The sequence below is a fragment of the Pleurodeles waltl genome, chromosome 3_1 (genome assembly GCF_031143425.1).
Source record: "Pleurodeles waltl isolate 20211129_DDA chromosome 3_1, aPleWal1.hap1.20221129, whole genome shotgun sequence".
In the NCBI taxonomy this organism is placed as follows: domain Eukaryota; kingdom Metazoa; phylum Chordata; class Amphibia; order Caudata; family Salamandridae; genus Pleurodeles; species Pleurodeles waltl.
The window spans coordinates 700,131,872-700,148,328 of NC_090440.1; positions in this window are offsets into that span (position 1 = coordinate 700,131,872).

The window sequence follows — 16,457 nt, forward strand, 5'->3', positions numbered from 1 at the left end:
GTGCTGCAGGTTGTGGTGATTTCTCTTCTGCTGCGTAACATAAAATGATGCCCTGCCTCCCGCAGAATGTGATGAGGGACCCCGAAGTCTCCCAGATTGATTGCATAGATATTCATTGGTTTCGGGCTCAGTAAGGGCTTCCTGGACGGTTCCCTTAAAATGCAAATATAGCAGGCCCGGCTGCTCCATTAGGGCAGAGGAGTATCGCCCCTCACCAGCACTGGCAGCTGCAAAACCTTTAAAAGAAAACCATAATAAACTTTGTTTATTATCGTTTTCTTTTGGCGGGGCCATGGGGTGACGAGCAGTGAGGGGGAGTGCAGCTCTGCACTCCCCCTCACTGCGCATGTATGTTTTAGCCGGCTGTCTCTGGCCGGCCAAACACATATGAGCAGTGTGGTCTCTCCAGCCCGGCAACACAGTTACAGGGCTGGAGAGAGCCTGAACAGGCTCCCAGTCTGCCTGGGAGCACTCTGGCTGGGCGCTCCCAGCCAATCCTGATGCTACTCTGAGCAGCATCAGGATTGGCCACAGGGCAGGCTGGGAGCCAGTGCCTGCAGCCTTCCTTCAGCAAAGGAGCAGCGTGGGAGCAGAGAAGGTAATTTAAAAAAATGTAATAAATGTAATGTTTATTTCCTCCCTCCCCTGCCCCCCTCGCCATCCCGCCCCATCTGCACCCAGCAAGCCACTCCTGAAATATAGCTGAGACCAATACAGATCATCAGTCAGATATTTGGGCAGCCAGCATTGAGGGAAGGAGAGTAAAATGCAAGTTTTGACGAGAGGAGTAGCTGAGAGTCCGTCATTGGCTTGAGTCTTTGGCAACTGCCTCATACTATGGTGCGCGCCGTTCACCTACCTACTGGTAGCAGTATGACTTCCTACTGCACCTCAGAGAACTGGCTGACATAAGCTATTTATAGTGAATGGTATTTCTTATCAGTATTTATTAATCATGATGCACTTAATTAAAACCTTTACATGATAAAACAAAAATTTTACAAGTGGAAAAAGAAATAAGTGAAGGATACAAAAAAACACGAGAATCAGGAGATCTCTTCAGTTATTGTCCGTATTGGTGCCAAGCATACAAGAATAAAAAGTGCCAGTGCATGGAAAGTGCAAATGAAGGAGGGTGAGCAGTTAGGAATGATGAAAAATTATGTTACAGGTGTAAAAACAATTAAAGATACAAAAGCATTTGAGAGTCATAAGATCGCTTCAGTAATTGCCTTTCATGGGGCCAAACATGCCAGAATGAAAATGCCACTGCGTGAAAAGTGCCACTGGAGTCAGGAGAGCACTTAGGAAAGGTTTCCACAGGTGGGTTGAGCACCAACTTTAAATAAGTTCTCTACAATTATGAAAAATGTTACCAGGCAAACTATTACTTGGACACTCGGGCCTTGCAAGCAGAAAGTAGGGCTTGATGGCATGTCCTTACTCTGTTAGCGTTAAAAAGTTTGTGTGGAAGCTTTCTGTATGCAGTTTGCAAAATGGGGAATATGCACAGTATGTGCAAAAAAAGTTCTTCTGGCCCCAGACACAGCCTGCACCACAGCGAGCTCGGTTCTGGGGCCCTTTTTGCTGCTCGGACGCTGGAGAACAGCGAATCTACTGAAACATGCTTTTACTATGCAAAAATCAAGGTCATTATACTCAGGGACAGCACCCTGCTGGATGAGTGGGGAATCCGCTTGCGCTCCCCAGAGAAATATACTCACTTCTTGTCCCAGCGGTCAACTACACGTACCCAGGATGCCCATAGTCTCACAAGAACCAGCCAAGCAGTGATAGCAAGTGCAAGAAGTCCTTCTTGCGAATCGCAACAAACCTTTTAAATCACCCTATCAACGAAACATGAAACTAGGGGCCAGATGTACCAAAGGATTTGACCCATTCTGTGTCTATGGGAAAAAGCTTTCGTACATATGGCCCTAGGTGCGCTGGCTTAACATCACCACATAATAAAAATCTGGAGTAGATCACAGCTGCTTTCCACAAATGCTCCTAGCACTCATGTGCCAACAAGAGACTCAGACACCCCTTAGGAGCAGATCGCGTTATCCTCTCAGGTGCAGCCACCATTGCAATAGACCCCAAGCTAGAAACCTATTTATGCACATTTGACATAATGGGCCATATTTATACTCCGGTTGCGCCGAATGTGCGTCAAAAATTTTGACGCACATTCAGCGCAAACGATGCCCCATATTTATACCCTGACGCCCGATGCGGCGCACAAGGGGAATGGCGCTATGTGCGTGAGTTTTTGGAAGCGGCACCCCGCCCTGCGTTAATGACATGCAGGGTAGGCGTTCCCATCCAAAAACCCACGCATACAGCGGTGCGTCGTATTTATGCTTCCGGGCAAAAATGTCTCCCGGGCCGTAGGCGGCGCAAAAAAATGACGCAAAGCACGAATAGCGTTAAATTTTAACGCCTGGGTCAGGGCAGGCGTTAAAATGGGGCAAACACACCTGTACTTAAGCAGAACACACAGAACAAACAACAGAGCAGCAGAGCAGCAACAGGGAGCTATGGAGGTGCTTTTTCTTCAACGTGCACGTAGACGCAGAGCCCTGCAGCAACAACAGCAGCTACAACAACAACAGCAGGGACCCCAAAGACAGCGCAGAAGGCAGGACAGGATATTCCGCCCAAGAACAACCCTGCATGGCCTCAGGGAACGGGACATCATCCAGAGGTACCGGTTGAACTGGCAGGCCATTCAGCAGCTGCTGGCAAATATCGAACAACAGTTGGCCCCCACTTTAGTGACACCCCGCACTATCCCAACTGAAACAAAGCTGCTTGCCGTACTACACCTGCTGGCAAGTGGCTCCTTTCAGACAACTGGTGCCCTGGTTGGTGGAATATCCCAACCATCATTCTCTGCATTCCTGCCTAAAGTCCTGGATGCCATCATTCGCCTGCCACCCCGCCACATCTGCTTCCCTAACACACTGCAGAAGCAGCAGGAAATTAAACAGGGGTTCTACGCCATCAGTGGCTTCCCGCACGTCCTTGGTGCAATCGACTGCACACACGTACGCCTTGTGCCACCTGCTGATTCAGAACACCTCTACCGCAACAGGAAGCACACACATTCAATCAACGTGCAGGCCATAGTCGATCACCAAGGACTGATCACCAACATCGTGGCCAAATATCCTGGGAGTGTACATGACGCATTCATCTTCCGTCACTCCACCATCAACCAACACTTCCAGGATGGACGCTATGGCAATGGACTACTTGTTGGTAAGGACAAAAAACAAACCCATACACACACCGCACACAAACCCTCTAGGACAAACAACACATACACCACAATAGCAACACCTAGCCAGGAACACACTGAGGTACTCACATCACTAGCCATGTGTCAGAAGTCAACATTTAACCTGTCACACATTGGAATTTAATCCACAGCCTAATGTGAAGACATCAATGAGTGTGGTTGGCCAAATGTCACTTTACAGATTGGAAGTCTCAAAATAACCTGTACACTAATACAATGCATAAGTCAAAAGGTATGGGATGGCCTGGGCTCATACACATGAAGGTGTCAAATACACTTTCACGTTTTAACTCGGCATGGAACTAACATCACACCCCCAGTGAGGACACACAGACAACTGTATCACTAGTCACAATGCTAGGGAGGGAACACTCTACTGCAACAACAAAAACAGTCCTTCTGACAAACGGTTAGCCAACAAACACTTGCTCAGCCAAGGGAAAATATATCAAAGCAAAGTTTTCAATAACAACCATAGGTTGGAACATTAGTACACAAAAGACTCACAGACAACACAAGACAACTACAGCCATCAAAGATCCGTACAACACTGCCTCCTACATCTAATTCAATCCATTCTCTTTCTCTTTCAGCTGATCAGGGGTATGGCATCCAGCCTTGGGTGATGACACCATTCGGGAACCCAATCACTGCTGCAGAGCGGGCATACAATGACGCCCACAAGAGGACCCGCAGCATTGTGGAGAGGACCTTTGGGATCCTAAAGTCTAGGTTCCGCTGCCTTGACATCACTGGCGGGAGCCTACTCTATTCCCCAGAGATGGTGTGCAAAATCATCCTCACTTGTGCCATATTGCACAATATATGTGTCCAGAGGAACATTCCCCTCCTTGAACTGGACCCAGGCATGCCTGAGGATGACGAAGAGGAGGATGCTGGGCCGCAACAGGAGGGGGGACAACCCAACACGGCAGCAGGACAGCGTAGGCGCCAGCAGCTTGTAAATAATTTTTTTGCTTAATGTATAATAATCACCTGTATTACACTATTGTAAATAAACACAGATATCAAACACCACATCATGCTTTGGTCCATGCATTACTGAGCACCTTTACTTATAAAATGCTGACGAAGAATGTGGTCTCCTTGACCAACAATGCCATAACAATCATCACAACAAAAAAGAACATTTCAATTGTATGCACAGAGGGTAGGATGTGACATGATACATTGCCATACACAGAGGCCCACATGAGTACAAATGTGGCAAATCCACATGCTACATCAAAACACCTGAGACAGTCTTGCACCCAGACAAAAAAAGTAGATCATGTGAAAGTCACATCACATGTGGTCAGAGACAGGGTGGGACCATCCATGTGTACGTCACCATGTCATCAATGGCTTCTCTCCAGTGGGTGATATGAGCAAAACACAATTGGGACAACATTAGCTGCCACTAACTCAGGAGGAGACCTGGATGTCACAGTGACAACATACACCCAGACAGGTGATAGTGGATCCACATACCAACACACATGTACACATATGTCATACAATCAACCAAATTATTGAAAGTAGACCATCACAGTCGGGTCCCAGTTTGAACCTAGCAGGAAGAATGTGACATGCCACTTAACCAGTTAATGCAGAAAGGGACACAGACACCCACTAAAGAATATTCCCCAGAACATCAGGAACGCTCAGAGTCTTCCAAACATAGTCATTGGGAAATGGTAGGCATGTCAGCTCAAAATCATCATTACTGCAAACTTCTAATGGGCTAATGAGATGAATGAATGGTCAACAGTCATACATACCATATGGCCTTACATTAGCCTGCTGCTGCAGGTTTCCCATAAAATATTAAGCCAAGCCATGGATACTGTAACTAATCAGGATGGTCAAATCCTAGGGTGCTGGGGGCCTAAGTCCACTTCTACAGTCCCACAAACATACACAAATCCTGTACTTGTGAGCCAAACACATGCATAAGGTACATGTGTGGCCTACATGTCAAGAGTAGAACACAAAGCACAAACACAAAATGAGGCTAGGACATGGTTAGCCCCATAATAACTGTAAGTGACCATTGCACTCCCTGTTAGGACTCCAGATAAAAGCATCACCATCATAAGTGTGGACCAAATTTGGAGAAGGAATACATCATGGTATCCCATCCATCATTTCCAAACAGCCATCAGCAATTGCCACAAATATGTTGACAAATATGGAAAAGACATTATGTAACGTATCCACACCATTACTGTGTGAATGCCTGCCATACATACAACAATGGACATGTGGCATATCCAAACACAAATGTGTATCACATTGCCCCGTTTGACCCTGACAAATCACCTTCCCCAAGTTAAAAACATGAAGACGTAACAAAAAGATTTGATCATAATTCTACGCATACAGCATGGGTGTCATATTTTGGTCACGTACATGAGTGCACAGAATGCAGAGTCAAATCTGAATGTATACAAAAATTTCACAGATTTAGACAGCAAAATATAAGTTACATCATATTTCAGATTTGACTCAGCAGCATGTGCATTCCTGTACGTTTCAAAAATATGACGCCCATCATGTATGCGTCGGAAAAAATGACGCAACATGCACATATTTTCGTACATCTCGTACAGTAAATGAATATTAATATTCATATCATTTTTTTTCACTCAGCAGCATTAGCACTCCTGTAGGTGGATAAAATATGACGCCCATCATGTATGCGTCGGAAAAAATGACGCAACATGCACATATTTTCGGACATCTCGTACAGTAAATGAATATTAATATTCATATCATATTTTTTCACTCAGCAGCATTAGCACTCCTGTAGGTGGATAAAATATGACGCCCATCATGTATGCGTCGGAAAAAATGACGCAACATGCACATATTTTTGGACATCTCGTACAGTAAATAAATATTAATATTCATATCATATTTTTACACTCAGCAGCATGTGCAATATTATGCGTCATAAAAAATTACGCGAAATTATGTATGTGTGAAAATACGACGCAAACCGCGATTAAAAAACGGCGGCCATTTTATGCAGGAAGTGATGTAATAGGATATCCTGTTTGCCAAATCTGTATTGGAAGTTGACTTTCACTTTCACTTTTCAGTCTCAGATTTTTCTAGACTGTGTGGTTCAGTGAAGAGTGTTGTCCTGTGAATTACTGCTTTGTTGTCCTGTGTAGCTTGTCTTTTGTACTTTGTTCAGTCTAATATTGTTGTGTATCATTGTCTCAGTCTGTTAAGTCTAGTTTTGTCCATTCCTGTATTTGTTTGTATTGTCTGTGGGAGTCTGTTGTGGCTAAGGTAGTTATTGGGGTTAGTTGGGCTATTTTCTCCTTTTCTTAACTTCACACCTCTACCTTTCCCCATTTCCTACTTTATTTTTTCTGTTAGTCATCAGTCATAATGTCAGGGAGGCCTCGCCTGTCCAGGATGGGCGAAGATGAATTGGGGGGATTTATCTGGCTAGTGTGCCATTTCCTCCCGCTGATGCTGGAGGCTGGGGGCCGTGTGATACAGGGGTATCACACGGAGGCCCGGAAAATTCGCTGGGAGAAGGTGCGCCATCACATGGTCCGGGTCCATGGGACCATGCGGAATGTCCATCAGTTGAAACACCGCTGGGCCGATCTGATCACGAGGGAACAGGACCTGCTGGACCACCTGGGAGTCAGGATTGGTGGCCCTGTTGGTGAGTAGCAATCAATTACATGGACATGATAGTAATCTGTGTGTGAACATGTGATGAATGTTACCCAATCTGCTAGATAAGGAGCTGCCTATGTGTAATGCTAGGGAAACCTAGGCCCTTGTCAATATATATTGATATCCCCAAATTGGCTACACTTTTTCTCCCTCAAACAGCAGAAACTTAATACATATATCTGTATTTGGCAGGTGTGGCCCATCTCTGCGTGATGCAATGATGCAAATGCTGCCTTACTAATGTTTACATATGTGCCCTAATGTGTACGTGTTGCACAATGTGTATGAAGACCTATGCTAGCAGTCAGATGGCTCAGTTGTTCTACACATACCAGATGGCTGTAGCTGTATGTAATGTAGTGTAGCATTTGTGTCAGACAAGCAACACGTTAATGGCTCTATTTGTACTCTACATGTCATAATGGGCAATGAGTAAGTCATGTCGAAACAACATACCTACATATGTAGACCCCATCGCTCGAAATCTGATTTGAATCCCATGATGATGATATACATGTGTGTTTTATACACGTCACATGAAGTCAGATATGTTTTCCACAGATATGTCACATGTGTGTGTGGTTGCTGTGTGTTGAACATGTCCACATAGGCTGTTTGACTGTGAGTGGTCATGCAGTCCTCATGGAACAAGTGTCTGGATGTCTCTCTGGAATGCACATGCTGAGATGTTTGGATAACAATATTGTCGGGGCATAATTATTGTGAGTAAACTTGGACGACACCTGACTGTCCTGGCCACTGCATGTGTGTAGTAGGGTGTGTAACTGTAGCAGGAGAATCATCCAATGTTAATGTTGAATACAAACTCATCCATGCAGTATGAGCATGTGTGAAAGTGTATCATTACCATGTCATATTCTCACAGTGTCATTGTAACAGAATTATTTTGTCAGTCCACCCAGTCTGAGTACATTCTTCCTGTCATGCTTTACAGGTGGACCAGAGCCTTACACCGTGGGAGAGGTGGCACACTTCGACGACCCCGATACCTACAGTGAGTGTTGCCTGAGTGCTATTTGATATATTTATTTGCCAATGACGCAAAATGGACTACTGTGTGTTCAAGAGAAATCATGATGTGATGCGCTGGCCGTTCATTGCCATTGTCGTGTTAGTGTGATATCAAATTGGACTTATGTTTCTGTTAAGCAACACCTAGCCATCTCTGAGATTGAGGGGCTGTAGGACATTACAGTTGGGCCGCAATGGGGAATGGGATGAGTTACTTAGAATACACTGGTCAAAGTAAGACTTGGTCGGGGACTTGACATGAACTGAGTCTGCATATCAGACTGACATTCTCCCATATAGCTTAGGCACATGGCTGTGATGAAAAGTGCATCTTCCTAGTTGAGGATGGACTGTGCACACTGTAGGTTGGATCTTCCGGGGGCATGTACTTACACAAGCTGAACTAGGAGTGTGTGTGACTTGAGTGCAATGGCCTATGTGTTCTGTTGAATCATGAGAATGGGTGTTCCACCTCCTCTGTGTGTGTAGTAAAACATGCCTCACTGATAGTATGTCATGTTGGCAAAAGTCATATCATTGTGACATGTGTGGTCCATGGATGTCACAATGTTTGCCTAAGTCCAACGTGTTGCTAGCCATTCATAGGTCTTGTGTGTGAAGGCACATACTTGGTGAACGTTCAATACACTCCTGGGTGTGCATTTCACATGGGATTGGTGGTTGTTCTTCCCACACCACCCTCAACGACTGGGATGTTAATGTGAAACAGGCTACCTTGGACTGTAGCAACCAGTATCTCACACTTACTTGACACCTTTTGTGTCGTGAGTCAGAACCTAGGGCCAGATGTGCCAAACTGTGTACAAGTTGATAAACTCATAATTATTGTGTGTGAGTTGCAAACATCTGTTTCCTATTCCGAAATGTATTAGGTGATCATGAAAATATATGGGAGATTTTATTCCTAATCCTAAATATGAAGGCTTTTTCCAGTCCTATTTGCAACTGACAGTGGTATGCAAGTCCATTTGCAATGGAGTTTGTGGTTGCTAAGTGAGTCGCAGTTATCATCCACTTTAAGTGGATGGTAACCCACTTGCTAGCAGTAAGGGGTCCCCATTGTAACCCATCACCTTTCCGAGTGTACCAAAATAATCCTGTACAAAACAGGCAGTGGTCCAAGGGACCACTGCGGCCCGTATTTATAATTTTTTTGCACCACATTTGCCCAGCTTTTTGACGCCAAAACGGCGCAAACTTACAAATTACAATTGGAATTTGCAAGTTTGCGCGGCTTTTGCGTCAACAAGTGACGCAAATGCGGCGCAACAACAAATATAAATACGGGCCTAAGTGCCTTAAATTATTCAATATTGAAATTGTCGTAATTTATTTCTAAGTGCTGCTCATTTCCCGTTGAGGTAAACGGCCTACACTTGGGGAACATGTTCTGCGTTATTTCCAAGCGGTCACGGACATGGAGGTCTGCTGTTCCCAGCAGGCCTCCATCCCCGTGAGTGCCCATAGTTGCAAAGGTGGAGCAACTTGCAACCCACATCATTGATGTAAATGAGGTGGCTCTTAGCAACCCCATAGCAACTCACAGACGGTGTCAGATACCCCATTCTGCATTGCAGATTGTTCGTCCCATTTCCCATCTTCCTACATCTGGTCCCTAGTGTAGACATTGGGTTATAGCCCATTGGTTCAATCTTAGCACACAACCAATTCCAGATGGCTTAGAGTGAGGAGTGTGATAGTTATCACATATAGTGACATATGTAGTGAAGTAAGTATGCGGAAGAGGTGCAGCCATGATGTACAAAACCGTAGGGATGATTAGGATGAGTAGTGTAGGGTGATGTCATCCATCATGTAGAGACCTGGATATTCTAGGTGTGATATGCCCTTATGTATGCATGCTTCACATGTACTTCCTCTGAGCCCTTCTGTGAACTATGTTGTGACAATTGCTGCAACCTATACATTTCTAGTAATGTACAAATAACCCATTGTGCTATCCCACCCAATGCAAAGCCAAAGGTAAATATCTGCCTTTTCTCTTCACAGCTGCTAACATGAGGGCGGCCGATCGCATCCATTTTGAGCGGCGTGCCATCCGTTACAGGCACATCCTGCAGGTGCAGTCTGGGTATCGGCGGATGGGCCGCAGGTATCACTCCGAAAGGGCCTCCGGGGCGTGGTGGGCCACACCACAGCCTCCAACAAGTGTGCCACCTACAGCCACCAACGACACAGCCACCAGGTCTGGCCCAGTGGTCCCATCTACTTCGGCTGCCATGGACCCGCCGCATGCAGCACGACCTGGACCCAGCCGTGTGCTGGCAGCAGGACAGTCACATGTCCCACCAACAGCTGCCACTAGCTCGACCTCTGCTGGCACACAAACCCTCCCCACAGACCCTCCCGTGGACCCTGCAGCCTTCCAGGCATTGTCCCAGAAAGTGGACAAACTTTTGAGGAAGGTGGACAACCTGACTGATGACATGAACTATGTAAAGACCCGGGTCCGCGACATCAGGCGCACACTAAGGAGTGCAAACGTCTAGTTCGTTTGCCCTCTTAAACTTTTATCCCTCCCCTCTCACCTCTTTCCTTTTTTTCTCCTGTTAGTTGGGCTTTGGGGATTAGTATTAGGATTAGGATAGGTATGTAGCTTAGTTAGTGTTAGGGAAGAGGGTGGGGGGTCCTTGTTATTTTTCTCAAATATTTGTGTGTGGGTGGGTGGGGGGCAATGTTGGGATTCATGTTTAATAAAACCAAAAAAAAAAAAAATGTAAAACAAAAAATAAAAATAAAAATATCTGCTTGTTTAGGATAGTGTAGTATGTGTGTAGGTTAGTATGTTTTGTCCTGCATGTGTCCTGTCTCATAATGATTGGTGGGGGGTTGATGTTTAGATCGTTTCGTTACATGTGTAGAGTAAGTTTAGCTTAGGTTAGATAGGGACAGTTGTGGGTTATTAGTAGTCAGGTTAGATTAGTGTAGGTGTACCTTTCCCTTAGTTGCCTCTTGTAGTACTAGATATAAATAAATATTTTGTTAACCCTTTACTTGATGCGTTAGGTGCTACTTTATCATGGCCTTGACATCCATGTTGCAGAATGATTTAGTGTGACATTTGTGTCCTATGCTCAGCATCCCCTGGGAATGGATGTTTAACATCCCATCTACCCGTGTGCTCACTTGTTAAGTATCCTCAAATTGGGAGACTCCCCATTGGTAGTGTGCATTGTACACCAAGCTTTTGTTATGATATGTGTCCAACTTCACAAAGAGTGCTTCATTACATGTCAATGTGGGTTAATTGTTAGGTCGGACAGCAGTGTGAAGCTCAGGGAGATCTTTGTAGATGAGGAGTTGTTCACACTCATGTATTGCTGCTTTCATTGCTGAGCTACATCATGTGTGTACTGAAGCAGCATGAATTTCCTTCATGGAAGCCTACTCTGTAAGGGAAGTTAATGCAGTGTGATTTGTACACGATTCATTACATTAAGCGGCATCCATTCTTATTTAAGTCTTGCATGGAGCCTACATTTCCCAGACACCATTTGCTCTCTGGAATAGCGATAGATGGTGCATCATTCTGACCAACACAGCATGATTGTGTGTGCTTAGTTCCTTCCTCAGTTATTTCCCTCAGTATGGTAGGGCTATGATGCAATCCTGGCCAATGCACAGATGGATCTGAATATATGACATCAGGACAGTAGTATAGAGATTCAACAGGGTTGCCACACAGCCACTTTGGAGTTAGGTACTGCACAGTTGAAGTGTGAAATGACACAGAGACACAATAGGTGAGCAAGTGCGATTTATTTACAGGTGTTGTAGTGCAAATTGTCCATTCAACATTTTGGCTGAGTCCGTTCTGGGGCATCATTTCTTGGTGAGCCTATAGAAGGTGTCAGTGCAGAGGGACAGGATTACCAAATTGTAGGAGAGAGACATTCACTGGCAATGTGGACAAGTCAAACAGTGGATTGCCAAACAGTCATTGAGTGTAGGTGTTCAGAAACTGGGCTTTGACTAAACGCAGGACCTTGGTCAGAGTAGGCCATGGTGCAGGGACTAGGGCTTCCGGGTACTCCTCCGTGTGAAGGTTATCTGTTCCACGTCTTCTTCTTCTGATGTGTGTGTTGCCTCCTCTGTCCTTGTTGTTGTTGGTTGTGAAGGGGCAACACACACCTCAGTGTTAGAAGACATGGAGGCAGACATCCCGGGGGCTAGTCCCTGTGGACTTAGGAAGGGCAATACTGCAGCAAGGAGGGCCTGCTGGTTTCTCAGAATGGCAGCCACATCCCGATGGTAGGCAGCCAGGTCAGCCCTGAGGGGTTCGATGTTGCATTCGTGCACCCGTTGACTGGCTTGCATTCTTAGTTGTTCCGTCAACTGGATGACAGCTGTGGCGATTTGCTTGTGTGTTTCTACAAGTTCCTGCATGTGCGATGTTAGTGCTTGCATCACAGCTGTCTGATCAGCAGGAGGGATCATGCACGAATGCACCCTCTCAAGGCTGGCTGCCATAGTTTGCATCCCCACCCGCACCTCCTTGGCCAGCTCCCGCTGGACCCCAACGACGGTTCTTTCAAAGCTGGTTCCAGTGTCGTCGGAGTCCTCAGCTGTGTTGGAGCTGGCAGGTATTACATTTGGGGTGGCAGGTGGGTCTACTGGGGTGGCTGCTTCTTCTGGGCTCCTCCTTGGGACTGAAGGTGGGGTTTGGAGGCTTCCTAAGACCATGTTGAGGGTTTGTGGGGAGAGGTTGATGGGGTCGTCATCGATGTCATCAGGGAAATCAGGGTCAGGCATATCGGCAGGAGATCCATGTTCCTCTGCAATGAAACAGGGTACAATTAGTGTGTCTGTGTTGTAACAAGTTTGCAAACAGTTACAGGCGTTTGGATGCCTTATCTTTGGTGTCTGTTTTTTTCTGGGTATCTGCTGTCCTTCATATGGGCATTGTTGTAGGCCTATGGCCCACCTGTGTGTCACATGTGTGATGTGGAGCTACCAGACTTGTCTGCCTAATTGCCGCTAGGTGTTGCTTTGTAACATTTTGTGAATAGGCATCTTTGTGTCCTACTAGTCCCTCCGTGATTAACTATTCTTATGTAGAGACATTTTCGAGGGTGTGTTCTCATTATCCGACCTGAGCTGACTTGCTTACGAGGCAGCAGGATAGCTAATGGTGTGATGGACTGAGTCTGACCCACTTTTAATTGACTCTGTCACCCTGATTCTTTCATTTTGCTCTAGCTAACTAGCATTGGCTCATGTCTCCCACAGCAAAGGAATGATTATACATCCGAGCGCATGACATCTTTGGAACTTTTCAGGGAAGTTGTGGTCACTCAGATCCCAACATCTTCACTCTTTTCCAGTATGAACTCATACACAAAAGTCAAAGACAGTATTTGTTTCATATGATGATCTCTTTGAACAACTGACTTGTCTATATTTAGGTGTGAGCCACAATAACCCAAATACTTCAACATGGTAGACTTGAAATAGTCAGCAGGAGAGTAAGACATTGGTCGAAAGCTATCATGGTGCCTAACAGTTTGTACTCTCCCTCTGCTTGTTCTATTTATAGCACAGCATGTTAAGCTTCTAGCCTGCCTGTCTGAATCACTGGGGAGACTTCATCCGTCATATCTGAGCAATGGCCTGTGATTTGGTTTTGCATCTGCAGCAAGGCAGGCAGCGTCTGGTGTTTCTCTGTTTGGAGACTCCCTCTTGTGTGTCTTGGGACAAGGAAGTGATTTTATAAGTCATAAGTCATGGTGATGAGATAGTTTCCCTACGCAGGAATGGCAAATCAGAACCCCTACCCCATCTATCCGCAAAGTACCAGACTGTATCCTTGACTGGGGCACAGAGTGTATCTGTTCTGGCACACTCCAGTGCAGATGTAGGCAAAACAGTGTGATTGGACTTATTGACAACACCCTAGGACTGGCTATTTGGTATATTTCCTGATAGGAAGGCCAATGAGAAGCATGTAGTGCAAAGTGCTCAGAGGCTCTTAGATGTGAGCATATGCGTAAGAGTACATTCAGGGTAAGGTGCAGAAAGGCCTACAGCCTGAGGCTAATGCGCAAAGTATACATTACACTTGCCAGAATACACATTGACTGACTGTGGGTGTTGTGAGTGCCCTGCCAACACACTTGCCTCTCAGGACCTGCCCCATTCACTTTTGATTCACATTGCATGCAGTGTACATGTTCCGTGCCATTTCCTATGCATGTTCATGTTTGGATGTGGTGTGGATGTAAACATTGTTGATGTTTGAAGATGAAGGTGGGTCATGTGTGTTTGATTGTATAAGCCTGTTTATCGTATGAAGGTCCGATTTGTTTGTCAGACTTTGCAGGTGTGTTTGAGTGACCAGTTGCCTATGTCTCCTCCTCAGGTGTTGTCTGAGCAGTATGACATTAGTGATGTAGCCTTGTTATCCAGGCATGTGAGGGACCCTGACGTATGCAGCATGTGTGTGTGGTTGGTGCTGTGTGGGTCCTATTGCTGTTTACTTTGGCTTATGTATGTGTCAGGTATGGACATTGGGCATTTGAGTGTACTGGTGTGTTTGTATTTTTACACTGACTTGTTGCGGATGTCAATGTCACCCCCTAATTTGTGTATGTATATTCCATGGGGAGGTTGCTGCCATTTGGTACTGTAGCTGCACAGAGATGAGAGGCGTTATTGTAAGGTGTTGTGGCAGTTACATTGCAGTTGTTGCTTTGCCTACTGGGTTACTGATAGGGACCTAGTTGCTGTAGGATAGATTTTACAAAACAAGTGCCTGGATGTGAGTTTGCTGTAGTGGCCTTCCTACCTGTCGCTGCTTTCCCTTGGCTCTATTGTTGTACTTACAGGATGTCCCCATGGGGCTGTACTTGTTGCTGTGTTTGGTGGTGCCCCAGCTTCAGTGTGTGCTAGGCATGCCCCCCTACTGTGCTCCTTTACCCATGCCACTCTATGTATATGCTGACTTACATGCATTGTGTAGTAGGTATTCCCCCCCTGGTTGCAGTTAACATTAGTGCATTATAATTCCCCATGCGACTTACCCTGCATGTGCATTGTGTCTTGGTAGTCTGCACTGTCCTGCCCTTGAATCCCTGTGACGATCTCCTCGGGGATGGCGGCTGCAACCATCTCCTCCATGTGGTCCAGGGCCTCCTGTTGTGCTGGACTCCCACCTCCAGTCTGCATTACTGCCTTCCTGTTCCTGGCCATTTTCTCTTTGGTCCTGCGTTTACAGTCATGCCAGCGTTTCTTACACTCAGTGACTGTGCGGCGTTCTTCAGCCACACTGTTGATCTTGTCCACTATTTGCTTCCATATGGCCTCTCTCCTACTGAGTGGCAATTTGGATGTAATGAAAAGTTGGTGCTGGTGTTCCGTCACCTCTCTCACCAGGATTTCCTGCTCCTCTTCACTGAAGCGACACTTTCTTTTCTTTTTTTGGTTATCCTGGTTTGTTTGTGGGACCTCTTGGCTGGTTCCTGGTCTGCTGTCATCATCCTGGGCTCTGTTGTGTCCACTGGGATCCATGTTGGCTCTCTGGTAACACTGCAGTTTTCGCGCTAGAATTTGACGCAATTGCGTGAGAAAAACCAGCGCTTTCACGATTGCGCTGTCGTAAATCGGCCCACGGTGATGTGCGTCGCCTTTACGTGGTTTTTCCTTACGACTTGACGCCGCTGTGTGCGTCACAATATCCTGACGCCCACCTGTTGGTTGCGCCGCCGTACGTCAAAGTATAAATTTGACGCCCGCACGGCGCATCCAAATGGCGTTAGACGGCGCAAAATTTTTTGACGCAAAACTGCGTTAGCGCAGTTTTGCGTCAAAAAGTATAAATATGGGCCAATATGTCTCCAGGAGACTTGGAGCCTTGGAGAAACACCTTTTATGAGATACACACACTTCCACAAACCTGCAGCAAAAAGCAGATGCAAAGACAAACCCAAAGGAGACTTGAGCATTTATGTGGCCAGCAATAAACCTATAAATGTAACTGAGCGGGAAATAAACTCTCCTTTTATACAAACATTGCTAACTAACCATTAGAAATCTGAAATTTGGGAAACAACGGGTCTCGGGAGTGAATGTTTATTTAAACCCGAAGTGCGCCCATAGCCAAAAGGTAACTGCATCTTTGGAACATGCATTGTTCGAACTAAACAACTGTTACTCCTGCGCAGAATGGATAATGCTGGTGAGTTCAATTTAAAATACGCATCTGGAACATATCAGGTACCCCAAAGACCATCCACTTGCAAAGGGGAATAGTGGTGCTCGAACATTTTTTAGAGTAGTGGTGCTGGCTAATGACATCACCTCACTAAAGTCATATGTGAAAGTCTTGTCTTTGAAAACAGAACAAACGCTGCCAGAAGAAAAAACATTTGGAGTGTACTCT